The following is a 13199-nucleotide window of genomic DNA, read 5'->3' on the forward strand; positions in this document are numbered from 1 at the left end:
TTGTACAATCGTTACGTAAGGTAATGACGCACAGTCGCAGTTAAAACTCAAAGTAGCATGACTCGCATTTAAGGTACTCAGTGTAAGCTTACTTCGTACAAACACTTGGCATAGCCGTCATTAATAGTCATTAATCATTATGCAACGCAGCATTACTCAGCAATTCACAAAAACGTAACATAAATTAACGTAGAGCTTTTTCGTCCTCACACGCCGAAATTTCAATGCATCGATCCTGTCGACCTATCTTCCCAGTTTTCTGGAAGCTGCACCACCGCCACGCTAATTGTGTGTGGTCAACTGGCTAACCGCACATACAAATGCGCCGCCGTAAGTTCATCTTGTTGAGCATATACGACTTCTCGCACATTTCTCCGAGTTCACCTCCGAGGAAAAGTTCGCCAAATGAGTATTTTACGAAATTTTACTTGTACGAAATGGTACTTTTTGATCTAAGGTAATCGTTACAGACTGTCTTGTGCTCAGTTCTGTAGTTTATTACGTATAAAGTACGTTATGGCTTGAGCTATGTATGCATACATTTTGGTATGATTCAAGTCGTAGGCACACGGCTTTTCCCTCGGCCTCCTTCCACAATTTCGTGGTAAAATAAAGCATGTATGTATGTATGTATGTATGTATGTATGTATGTATGTATGTATGTATGTATGTATGTATGTATGTATGTATGTATGTATGTATGTATGTATGTATGTATGTATGTATGTATGTATGTATGTATGTATGTATGTATGTATGTATGTATGTATGTATGTATGTATGTATGTATGTATGTATGTATGTATGTATGTATGTATGTATGTATGTATGTATGTATGTATGTATGTATGTATATGCATGTACGCACGTACGTAAGCAATTGTTTTGCGCTCTTTTTGTACGCGTGCATTTCAGTAAGCGTAACGCTGTTATCTTAGCGACAGTCATCATTGTATGTATATGCATGTACGTACGTACGTAAGCAATTGTTTTGCGCTCTTTTTGTACGCGTGCATCTCAGTAAGCGTAACGCTGTTATCTTAGCGACAGTCATCATTGGAACACTTTGTAGTTTGGGGCAAGTTTTATACCACACATACTCCTCACCTTACATTCGTAAGCTACCATATTATGTTTAAGACCACCCAACTTTTATATCCCCTCACCCCTTTCCCCCGTGCGGGGTAGCAAACCAGTTTCTTCTTCCGGTTAGCCTCCCTGCCTTTCCTCTTCCTCCTCCTCACTCAAGTCAACATAGGCATAAAGTCCCACTCTAATCAAGACGTACGAACGTGCCTGCATATATAACCTGGGGCAACGTGTCTTACTTAGGATCCAAGGTTACGGAAGGGCTAGATTCCGATAAGCCGCAGCTGGCAATGCCTTCAAACTCGGCCATGTCACGTGATCTCGTGACGTCACACAACCTGACGACGATTCAGTGTATATGCTCCGCCATGCCACCTACCAGCCACCACCCGCCAAAGGTATTCACCAGAAAATCCAAGGGGGGGGGGTCGCTGCGTCGAAAACTGCAACTGTGAAGGCCCGTTCACACTTGCGACTAGCAGCGGTCGCGCGACCGTTTTGGTCGAAAAGCGACTGCCGCGGGCCGATCGGGGACTGCTCGAATTTCTAGTCGCGCGACTACTAGTCGCAAACCATTTCACCAATCAGCGAGGTCCCGGAGTACTCAATCGAGCACCTTCTCAATGCAATTAAAGAATACCTTTTCAACAAACGGCACCCGGAATTCAAAGGCAGCGAGAAGGATATGGCCTTGGAGGAGATTGGAAAGATATTCGGACTATCCGGTAAGTAACATGAACTTTCGAGAAATGGGTTTTTCACGCAGGCGCAACATTTTATATTGACACCACGGTTACTGACACCGTCTATATTCGTCGTCGGCGTTCTCGCCTGAAAAAGCTGAAGTGTCTGGCAAGCGGCTGCTTTGCTGTCATCGCCCTGCAGCTCTCCTACTCCAAATTCGTTTTTCGAGAAGGCGACAGTCGCAAGTGTGAACATCGGTAGTGGCGAGCTCCTCTCGTCGCGCGACCTCATCTAGTCGCAAGTGTGAATAGACCTTGAGCGTGTGAGGAATAGGCACCGTTCTCCATCATAAGCTCAGCCGTGATAAAATTTTGTCAACGATTAGTACTGGTCGATTAGGTACAAGCTGTTATGTAAAAACAAATATGAAACAATGTACGCGATAGCGTTCGTGTCGCAGGTGTATGGTCAGCCAAGACATGCATATTGTTACGGGGATGTATTTAGTGTAAGTTGCGGTGCAGTGGGCGGAACTCGGCGCAAAGTCTTCTCGGGCCGTGTAGCATCCACTCTGTCTGCGTCGTCGTCTTCCACAACACTTCATCGTCCACGCGTTCCTCAGTCGTCGTCGTCGCCTGTGAACACAACCCTTCTCGGTCACGCGTTTCCCGGTTAACACTATCTCCCTCGGCAAAAGGCAGCGTCCCGGTGCGTATTAGGCGTGCGTTGTACAGGGGGAATAATATGGCTTCAGGCGGGACACATGTACTATTTCGGTAGTGGGTGTAGAGGACGGTGACTTTGGGCGAAGTGGCGTAATCTCATATGTTACGTCAGTCACTGGGCGTAATACAAGATGAGGAGCGGTGTAGTGGGGCGAAAGTTTTTCGCACAGCCCCACACGGCGGGACGGGAGCCAGAACAATACCAGAGACCCGGGCGGATAAAGAACATCACGGTGGTGAGCGTTGTAGTGGCGCCTTTGTGCTTTTTGGGAGACAGAGAGCTTGTGACGAGCAATCTGCCGGGCGGCATCGGCTCGGGAGATCGTATCGCGGGCATAAGTTGTGACGGGGCCAGCAGTGGCAAGCAAAGTGTCGACGGACAGTAAGGGGTCTCTTCCAAAGAGAAGATAGAATGGAAAGTACCCAGCACTTCCCCCAAGATGCTACGGGGATGTATTTAGTGTAACTTGCGGTGCGATGGGCGCAATTCGGCGCAAAGTCTTCAGGGACCGTGTAGCATCCACTCTGTCTGTGTCGTTGTTGTTGTTGTCCAAATAACTTATGGCACATACCCACAGAGGGGGATCGGCCAAGAATTGGGTAGCAAAGAATTTTTTTTTTAATATACTTGCATAAAAAGAAATATATATATATATATATATATATATATATATATATATATATATATATATATATATATATATATATATATATATATATATATATATATATATATATATTAATAATAATTTGAGGGGTAGAGGAAACGAAACAAAATGGGAAATAAGTGAAATATAATATGAAAAGTGGTAACACTCACGGGAGATTGACACTATATTTGTAGGACAAGTGATGTTTAAATATTTAGCAAGGAAAACGATTTGAGTGCAGTAAAAAAATTTGCATGGCGGTAAAAATAGACCTGTGACTGTGCCCAAGGATGGTGGCGCCAAATGATAACAATGTCGGGCTGCTTAAACTAAGGCCAAGCTGTTGCAATGGCCTTTCCATCAACTGTTTTCTCAGCGTAGTAAAGCGGCGGCAAAACAATAAAAAGTGATCTAATGTTTCTTGTTCACCGCAAAATGCGCAGACGGGAGACAGTGCCAAACCAGACCTGTAAAGATAGAAATTTAAAGGTGGGATGCGGCATCGCAGCCTTGTTAGTGAAATCTCAAGTTGCCGTGAATGACATAATTTTCTATTCCAAGAATAATTTAGATGCAGGTAGTCCTCAGATCTTAAAAGATGTCCGTTTTTCATATTTAATAGAACGTTTCTTCGAAACCTCGCTGCGGTGATGTACACGGTCGCCGGAAGGATAGATAATACGGGGCCATTAAGGGACTCTTTTGCTAAATTGTCAGCATATTCATTTAAATCCACATTGCTGTGGCCTGGTACCCATACCATATGTACAATTTTCAAATGTTTTGGGATCAGGGAGACAAAGGTTTTTACTATTGCAGAATCCACCGACGAAGAGAGAGATGTACACAATGATAGAGAGTCGGAAATTACTGCCACTTTAGAAAAAGAGGAGTCTAATTTACGTAGAGCGAGTACCACCGCCAGAAACTCCGCCTCAAAAATTGGGGTGAAGTCCGGAAGCCGGACAGAAAAAGACCAGTCTAAATGTGGACAATATATACCCACTCCCGCCTTTTCATTACTTTGAGATGCGTCAGTAGCTACAACTAAACTAGCAGAAAGACTTCTTAAATGATCTTCTAATAATCCGTTTATAATAACGGATGATAAGTTTTTAGCATTATTCGGGAATATGTCGTCAAAGACAATTTTAATAGATGAACCGATGGTTTGTATGGGTAGAATACTAGGAAGGGAAACATTTAAGGGGTCCAGCAAATTTTTGACCATAACAACCTGCGGGGTGTGAAATTTAGACCAATGGACACCGAAAAAGGAGGTCGGTTGACAGCAAAAAATAGACATAGATCGGTGAAACTCTGATTCATATATCCTTAAGTACGTCTGAACGGTTAGAATTTGTAATCTATATATCAAGGGTGGAATCCGGGCTTCAAGGTAGAGCACATTGTTGGCAACAAATTTTGGAAGTCCCATACACAAACGAAGCGCTTCTCGCTCCAAAAGAACAAGCGGTCGAATTTTATAAGCTGCTGATCCAGAAAACAAGACTGAACCGAACTCTAAAATTGGACGCACATACATAACATAAATCATTAAAAGGACATCTCTCCGCATTCCAGACCTGGGACGACTAATTCGGCGCAACATGCCCACGGCCCGAGCCCCTTTCGTAGCAATATGGTTAATGTGGGGCTGCCATGAAAGATTATCATCATAAGTGACCCCTAAATACTTTAATGATTTAACCTGTGGTATTATTTGTTGCTGATACATTACAGACAGACTTACAGAATCTTTTATATTAAATACGAGGACTGCGCTTTTGTTGACATTTAATGTGAGACGCAAGCCACACAACCAATTCTCAATAGAGTTTAGGTACGTTTGCAAGTGGAGATAAAGGGATTGAATATCCGATGCAGTTGCAAAAAACGCAATATCATCAGCATATACGTAAGTGCGAACGTCATGATTAATAGGTATTGAGCTGAGTAGTATATTGAAAAGGACTGGTGAAAGGACTGCTCCTTGCGGCACTCCCCTGGCTTGCTTATATCTGCCAGAATGGACGCCATTTAATGCACAGTAAAACTCTCGGTTTTGGAGGAATTCGGATATCCAGGCTACTAAATAATGTGGAAACTGAAGAGATTTTAATTTTTGCAATAGAATGCTATGCTCAACGCTATCATAGGCCTTGGCTATATCTAGCGTTATCAAGGCAGCGTGCATTTTTTGGCGCCGCGCTAGAAGAACTCGACTCTCGAGATCAGCATGCGCATTCCAGATGGAACACTTTTGACGGAAACCAATTTGGCAAGGACTGAGGATATTTTCTTTATTCATGAATTCCGAAACACGTATAAGTATGACTCTTTCAATTAATTTTACAATGTTTGATGTTAATGCAATTGGTCTTATATTATCAATAGACAAGGCACCGCCTTTATTCTTAAGTAAAGGAATTATTTTGGCAAGTTTCCATTCTGGGTGTATCCAAGCATGTTTAATGGAATAATTTACTAGCTCTAATAACGTCTGAAGTGACTCGTCAAAAAGAATTTTTAACATTTTTGAAGTTACTTTATCAGGACCGGGAGCAGCGGCTGGTAATCTCATAACTATTGGAGTAAGCTCAGAAACGGAAATTTGAGGATCATAATTAACAGGTTCCATTGGCATTACAGCTATCGAGCCCGAAGGTAGTGCAGACGAGAAACGTTTCTCCAGTCCTTTGGCAATTTTTTCAATTGTGCCTATTGCTTCATGGGGAGTCAAAATAAAGGAATGTAGATTTTGTGCTTGCGGAATCTTTTTCCGCGAGCGTAAAAAACCAAAAAGTGCAGTTCGATTGCCTGATTTAGAGAGGAAATCAAAATGCTTTGCATCATACTCGTCCTTCGCTTTTGCAACTGTACGTTTAAATGTAGCTGCAATGAACTTGTAATCCTGCCAGTTTTTCGGGCACTGGTTGTGGAGAAGCTTTTTCCATGCCGCCTTTCTACGTCTGTAATCTCGGGAACAATCAGCATTCCACCGAACAGCTGAAGTATTCACCTTTGAGCTCCGTACCAAGATCTCAGACTTCTTACGGCAATCCTCAATCACCGAGCATAAGCGTTTTGATTTTTGTTCTTCATCCGTGTTAGTCAATGATTCAAGATTAGAGCGTAACGTTGACTGAAAGTTATTGATAAATGACCTCAACTGAGAAGTCGCTGGAGTTACAGGGTGATTAACCTCAAACGCAATCGGTATGTGGTCACTAGAGGTGCCACAATCAAGTGTTGACCAATTATTAACGAAGAGACTGGGAGAGGTAAAAGTTAAATCTAACACAGATTGACTGTGTTTTCTTATAAAAGTGGCCGAACCCGAATTTCTACAGGAAAAGTTATTATTTGTTACCCAATCCCAAAGACGCTTGCCACAACTATCTGTCTTGTAGCCCCATGACACATGATGCGAATGTGTCGTCGATCGTCTTCCAGAATACTTCGTCGTCCACGCGTTCCTCCGTCGTCGTCGTAGTCTGTGAACACACCACTTCTCGGTCATGCGTTTCCCGGTAACCATATATCAGTCCATAAAACAGTTATATGAGATTTTATTGCGCATAAGCAAGTATGGCTATCATGCACAAAACGCTAAGTTTATAAAACTGTTTTTAAAACACTTCAAGGAATGCGAACGGCAGAGTGCGTAGGCGGCGCGCTGTTCGCATTTCACCTCCGTACTCTAGTAATGCGGACACTTTAAGCCTTGTCAATGACCTTATTGTCATGTTACTCATGCGTGTTTAATACCTGCACTGTAAATGAAACGTTAGCCACATGCGAAGTGCTGTAATACCACAGCGTTGGCACCTAAAAGACCTCTTCTTGTCATAAGAGCACACAATGACAAAAAAAAAAAAAAAAAAAAGAAAGAAACGGAAAGAAAGGGAGGATGCAGTAAAAAAGCTCGGCGAGTACGACCGCTAACGAACGGCCGTTGATCCATTTCGTAAAGGGCCGGCATACGAAGGCAAATGTGCTCAAAGTTATATTCGTTTAACTACTACTTTCACACTCCGAGGCAAGAAACCATAACAATACGTCTATTTACTTAGGAAGAGGCACCATTCGACACTGTGAAAAGCTGTCTTACCTGTCGTCCTATCCGGCCGTCAATCCGCCGGCCTACATCTGTCGGGGTTTTTGATGTTCGGGAAAAACAAAATAACGCAAGGCATTTGCGCCTAGTGATGTTGTTATATCATCCAGGAACGCAACATGTGAATCCTCTCGTTGCACGATGGCCCCACACAAACTAAAAACACTAAAAAGCCGAAAGCAGTTCGCAAACTCGGCGCCCTGTCAGCTGGAGCAGACAACAGCTACCCGTACCAGCATGCACAACGGCCGCGCTGTGCCGCTGTGCGCAGTGGCGCCGTGAAGTCGACCTATCCCAAGGAGGTTATATAGAAGTTCTATATAACCTCCTTGGCCTATTTGTAACATCCATAAGAGTTAGCTTGTATGAAGCGATGCATACTAGGTAATCCGCCACGATGCTGTCGTTGGCAGCAGACGACGCAGCACGTCACTGCAACGCGCAGTGCGCGCAGACGATGCTGCGCGCACATCTGCACGAGTGCGAGAAAGCAAAGGATCCCTAGCTCTAGCGACGCCGACGCGAATGGTTCGCACGGGACAACACGAAGAACGACGTATCAAACTACTCACCAGAGCTAGAAGTCACGAATGTCGGCGATGTCGACGGGGCGGCGCAGGTGCAGTCGCATAGTGCAGTCAGTCGTCTGTGAGTAGAGTCAACAGGTGCGCGCCGCACTGCTTTGCATTTCTTAGCACGTCCGATTTTTCGGGCACAGCGTCGACGCGTACGTTCCTCACTTATATATTGCAAGATCTTAGACGCGCGTAAGGGCAGAGCACGAAAAGCCGCGTATTTGCTCGGTAGACCAAAAACGATAAGGCACTCGCTTCATTCAGCCTGGCTGCGCTGACCGCCGTCTGCTGCCAATGGCAACATCATGGCGGGTTACCCAGCACGCATCGCTTCAAGCAAGCAACAGCATGGAGGAAGCAACACCGATCTGTGACGTAAGTGCAATGCGGCGCTTCTGTCCTGTCGCCAGGCTGGGCTGGTTGGGGGTGAAAACTAGGCTTAGGGCCATTAGGAATACATGGACCCAAAAAATTGAAAAGCAATTTTCTAATTTCACGGCGCACCTATGATCTCGTTATTCGGTACAGAGCAACCATGACAATTCTAGAACAGATCACGAAAGTATGAAAATTCATTAAAGAGGCGAAGTATTTTTTAAATACCGCGAAACGTATGGGGGCACAAGTTGGGAGGGCGACCCATAGAAACACATGCAAACACAACTTACCGCAACATTTTACTCGGTTCAGCAGCGTTGACCCCTTCTCATTTTTTGGTGAACGTCTTGTATCACGCCCCGACATCACGTTGCATGGCACACTACATTACCTTGCAAGTACTGCAAGTCTGACGACTTGCGGGACCGTTCACAGCACAATAAACTGACCGCGCACAGTTGCAGACGGCAATGCACACCGGCGCTGTCGCTACCAGACGCTCCGGAGCTGGAGGCAGCCGCGGTGGGTCTCGCCTGCTGCGCCGTCGTCTGCTACAATTAGCGATTCTCGTTCGGTCCATATTGTGGTATGGAGTTTTACAACTGCCTTTTAAAAGTAAAACCCCTGTCACACGGACAGTTTCGATCCTCATTGAATTCGATCTGCATTCAATTACTCAATACAGATCGAGGTTGTCAGACGGCAACTTTCAAGTACAATCGAGCTCGAGCCTGCTTGACTTCAAGCTGCTTCCTGAATGGATCTTGAGATTTCAAGCACACTCGAAAGCGGTCGTCGTCACCCTCGTAGCGCACATGAGGAAAATTTCTCAATGCTCATTGAAAACGCCCGTGTAGCATGGGATGCTTCAATCCTTCTTGAAAACCTCAATGCAGATCGAGTTCAATGAGGATCAAAAGTGTGATAGGGGTATAAGTTTGCCTAGAATGTATCAATTAAGCGACAGTTTTATCAATCGAATTTACTCCATGCGGCATCATATGACTGTAAACAAAACTACGTCATTCGCTACATGAGCATTTTGGGGGTGTCTGGATCACAACATAGATTATTCAGAGAGTTTTAAAAGTAGACCGTCTCCGCAATGGCGCAGCATACTTCTTCAAAGCGCTGGCCAATGTTTATCGACCGGCCACCACTTCTGGTGCTCTGCGAAACGAGAAAAATGTTGCGGTAAGTTGTGTTTACATATGTTTCTAAGGGTCGCCCTCCCAACTCGCACCCTCGGCAATTGTTATTATATGAGAATTTTGTCTTCCAGAAGAGGCCGGGAGGAGGCACCCTCCCTCCTTTATCTTATCTACTGGAGAGCCCTGCAGAGGCATTGAACGAGTGTACTGTAGCGAATAAATTTTTCTTCGACTTTTGAATATGATCGGTTTGGTTTGGCGACTCAGACTATGAGGAACGCTTCTAGTGGAGGGCCTCGGCAATTGCGACCACCTGGAACTCTTCAACGTGCACTGACATCGCAATGTACATGGGCGCCATGCTTTTCGTCTCCATCGGAAAGCTGCCGCCGCGGCCCTGATTTTGCTTCGCGTACTTGGGTACAGCAGCAGAGCGCGTATAACCAATCAGCCACTGCGGTGGGTTCATTAGGAAATAAAAATCGCCAATGCCGAAGCTTTTGCGGTACAGTTCGGCTTCATTATTAGTGTCCCAGATCCTTGATGATAACTCACCCCTGCAAGTTGCGTAACTCTCTATAGACCTGCAGTCCCTGCACCCGTTTGTCTGCACAAACGGTTTCCTCGTCAATGTCTCCTAGCTTAAAAACTTCAAAACGCCACTGACCAAATGGTATATCATTTAGAAATAAAATCAAGGCCGAAGCTTCGATCAGGTATCGGAGATAGTCTCTGAAAAATACTACAGCGATGCGCGCGCTGGAAAGCAGCAAATAAAAGCTTTCACGCTCCCCTTCGAAAGACAGTCTCCTTTCTCTATCCTCTGGCCGCCGCCGATCATGGATTGTGAAGTCAGTACCCAGGAATTACCGGACAGCAGCCACTGGTCGCTTTCTCTGACTGGCGGGTGAAAGGTGGGCGTAGACCAATCTCTAGCCTCTCCCGGGGTGGGTTGGCGGTGTGTAGGGAAATACTTGTCTGTAATTCGAAGAGAAAGTAAACTTTCGCCATAAGAGGGGGTGCTTGAGGTTGGAGAGGTTGCCGCTAGACTCCTGTATCCTCGAGCTAGGCCATCCGCAGCATCGTTACCCTCAAGCCCCACGTGACCGGGAGTCCGAGTGATTTAAGTGCTTGCTGGTGGAGTTTTAGGTGTACTCATCAATGTATGATGGTGTCTGCCCTTGTTGTGGAGAGACCCCAACCACATAACACGTCACTTGGGGATGCTTCGGCAACAGACCCCGCGGTTCAGACAGTTCAGACACAGAGAGGGAGAGAGAGAAAACGTTATTGTCGGGAGTAGTCTTTACTGGGTCTTAGTGGAAAAGCAAAGTGGCCGTTAGCTGGCGGCTTGCGGCGACTTCTTCAGCGCGGTTTACGGCGCCCAATTGTATATCGGGGTTTCGCGTTACGCAGCACTTCCTCCCAGGATTCAAGTGAGGGAGTTTCTATGAGAGCCTTGAGAGGCGGGTCCTCTGGGCAATCCCACAGAATATGATTAAGGTCGGCTTCCTCTCCACACTTACTGCATGATGAGCTCATGTTGTCCGGAAATATCCGACAGAGAAAAATCCGAGGAACAGTAGGAGACCTCCCTCAGATTTGGAGACCCAGAGAAAAATGGTGTTCCAGGCCAGAGCCACAGCGGTGGTCATTGGGATACTGAAATAAGGTTTTCACCCAGAATGTATAATCTCATTTTGCTCTTTTTCTCATTTTCTTTCCTTTTTTTAGCAAATAAAAGTTTTCAACAATAGACCACTAATTGTGCGAGTCATTCGCTGTGCGCTTCTCTCCCGCCCGTATACCGCAGCTTCGGTCCGCTGCCGAGCGGCGCTGGAGACTGAAGAATCTCAACTCGTCCGACCCCGAGGTTGCGGCCTGGCGGCTGGCCACCGAGAACAGGAAGAACGAACGGCGCAAGGCCAAGCGAGAGGCGGAGACGCCGGAGCAGAGAGAGGAGCGCAAAATAAATATAACCTCGATGGGTAGAAAAAGCTATAGACGATAAGGTGTAATTAAGAGAAACCTGCACCTCTCGCTACGTATATCCTGGCATAGCTGAGCTAAGCCACTGCCAATTTCCTTTTTGGCTTACCGCAAGTACCTCTGAAAGGCATGCCACTGGCAAGTGGTAGCTTTTCTGCAACTTCGCTGTCCGCCTAGTCCTTTTAGTCGAAATCCCAGCGTATACCAAGTGAACTAGTATCTGATATGTGCCAGCTTGCTCTCCGGGAGTTGCATCAGTCGGTCCTCATAACTTGCCTTAGCTGCCGCCTGCCGCGCTATGGAGGAGGACCATCCAGCTTCTTCCTAGATTTTCTCCACTGCCTTGTTTCGGCACTTCTAAGGCCACCTGGCCGACTGCCCTTAACTGTCGCTCGGAAAACTCCCATGATCCGGCGGAAATGCACAAATTCGTATTAACATACGTCAGAGCCGACACCGCCACCATCTTCCACAAGGCTTTGGTCACTTCGTATTGGTTATATGCCCACAGTGCCCGACGGCCCAAGACACCCTTGCAACGTGTCGTTTTCCCCCGCATACTTTTTTCCTACAAAAGGAGATGAAGGTTCCCCTCTCTCCCACCTATCTTATTATTCTTAAATTTTGGAGGTACACGTTTTTGGGAGGGAGGAGGGAAGTGGTTGGGTGTGCTCGGCCTGCTCCAATTTACCCCTGCCAAATAGTGGCAGTGTTGAACACACAACTCCGGACACCGGCTTTTATTCACGTTGGCGCTTGCAACGTGCATAAAAAAAAACGCATCTCGATGAGTACAAATGGCAGGATAAGCACAGCATCAATATTCTAGAATGGCACAAAAAATTATGGTAATAACACGTAACTTCCAGCCAGAGTTTTACTGCCCTGTCTTTATCTGCTTATACTCAAGCCAGGCAGTGCGCATGGCCTCCCAAAGCAGCTTTTGCGACTTGTGGACCCTCCGCCATCAGCCGCAATTTCCAAAAGGAAAGTGCGTACGACCTCCCTCTCCACTTGTGGTACTTTACTAGCAGCCTTGTTCTGACGCATCTATTTTTCGTGCATGGTTAGGGCAGTGTCCGTTACTATATTGCTGGTCTAGCTGTTTAATGTGAAATTACGCTCACCCGCTTATAACTGGCCTTCGACAGCCCTACCGCCTTCGTGTACCGCTAATAAAGCCGCCGCTGGCAACATAGCAGAGCTCTGCCATCTCTGGATTCACCTTGCTCTGTAGGCTGTATTCCCTTTTGCTGCGATGGCACGCTCGACGCCGTGCTCGAGCAGCGACTTTTGCGGATGTTTGCCTCTACGGGCTTCCAGCCTGGCTAGCACACCGTTTCGAAACACAGCGCTGAAACCCGGCGAAGCGAGTCGCAGGTAGGCTCATCATGTACTTACAAATGATAGATCTCTGTTGAACTTGGAGGGAAGCGAAAGTTTCTTGTGTAAGGCCATGCCACGCTCATTGCTAAGTTTGGTTTAAACACATTGTGAGACATGTTTTCACTTTCATCTTTATCGATTCCATTGTATGCAACTGAAGGTAAACGTTCATTACACTAGGTACAGCCGGTCATCACGTGGCACTAAATTTGACCGTCAAGTGACTTTGACCTAATGAAGCACGGATGGCCACAATTCCGTGGTGTCCACCCGAAGTATACTGCTCCTTTCTTTTCCCAAAACCTGAAGAACGGAAAGTACTCGGAAAGACTGAGGCAAAACAAAGAGGCGTCTATGTGTTGTGCGATGTCGGTTCACGTTAAAGATCCCCAAGTGCTCAAAATCACACCCCCCAATTTCTCTTTCCACTTTCACTCCCACCTTCCTCCCTT

The sequence above is a fragment of the Amblyomma maculatum genome, chromosome 1, assembly GCF_055883805.1.
Source record: "Amblyomma maculatum isolate TAMU_Amacu chromosome 1, ASM5588380v1, whole genome shotgun sequence".
NCBI classification, from domain to species: Eukaryota; Metazoa; Arthropoda; class Arachnida; order Ixodida; family Ixodidae; genus Amblyomma; species Amblyomma maculatum.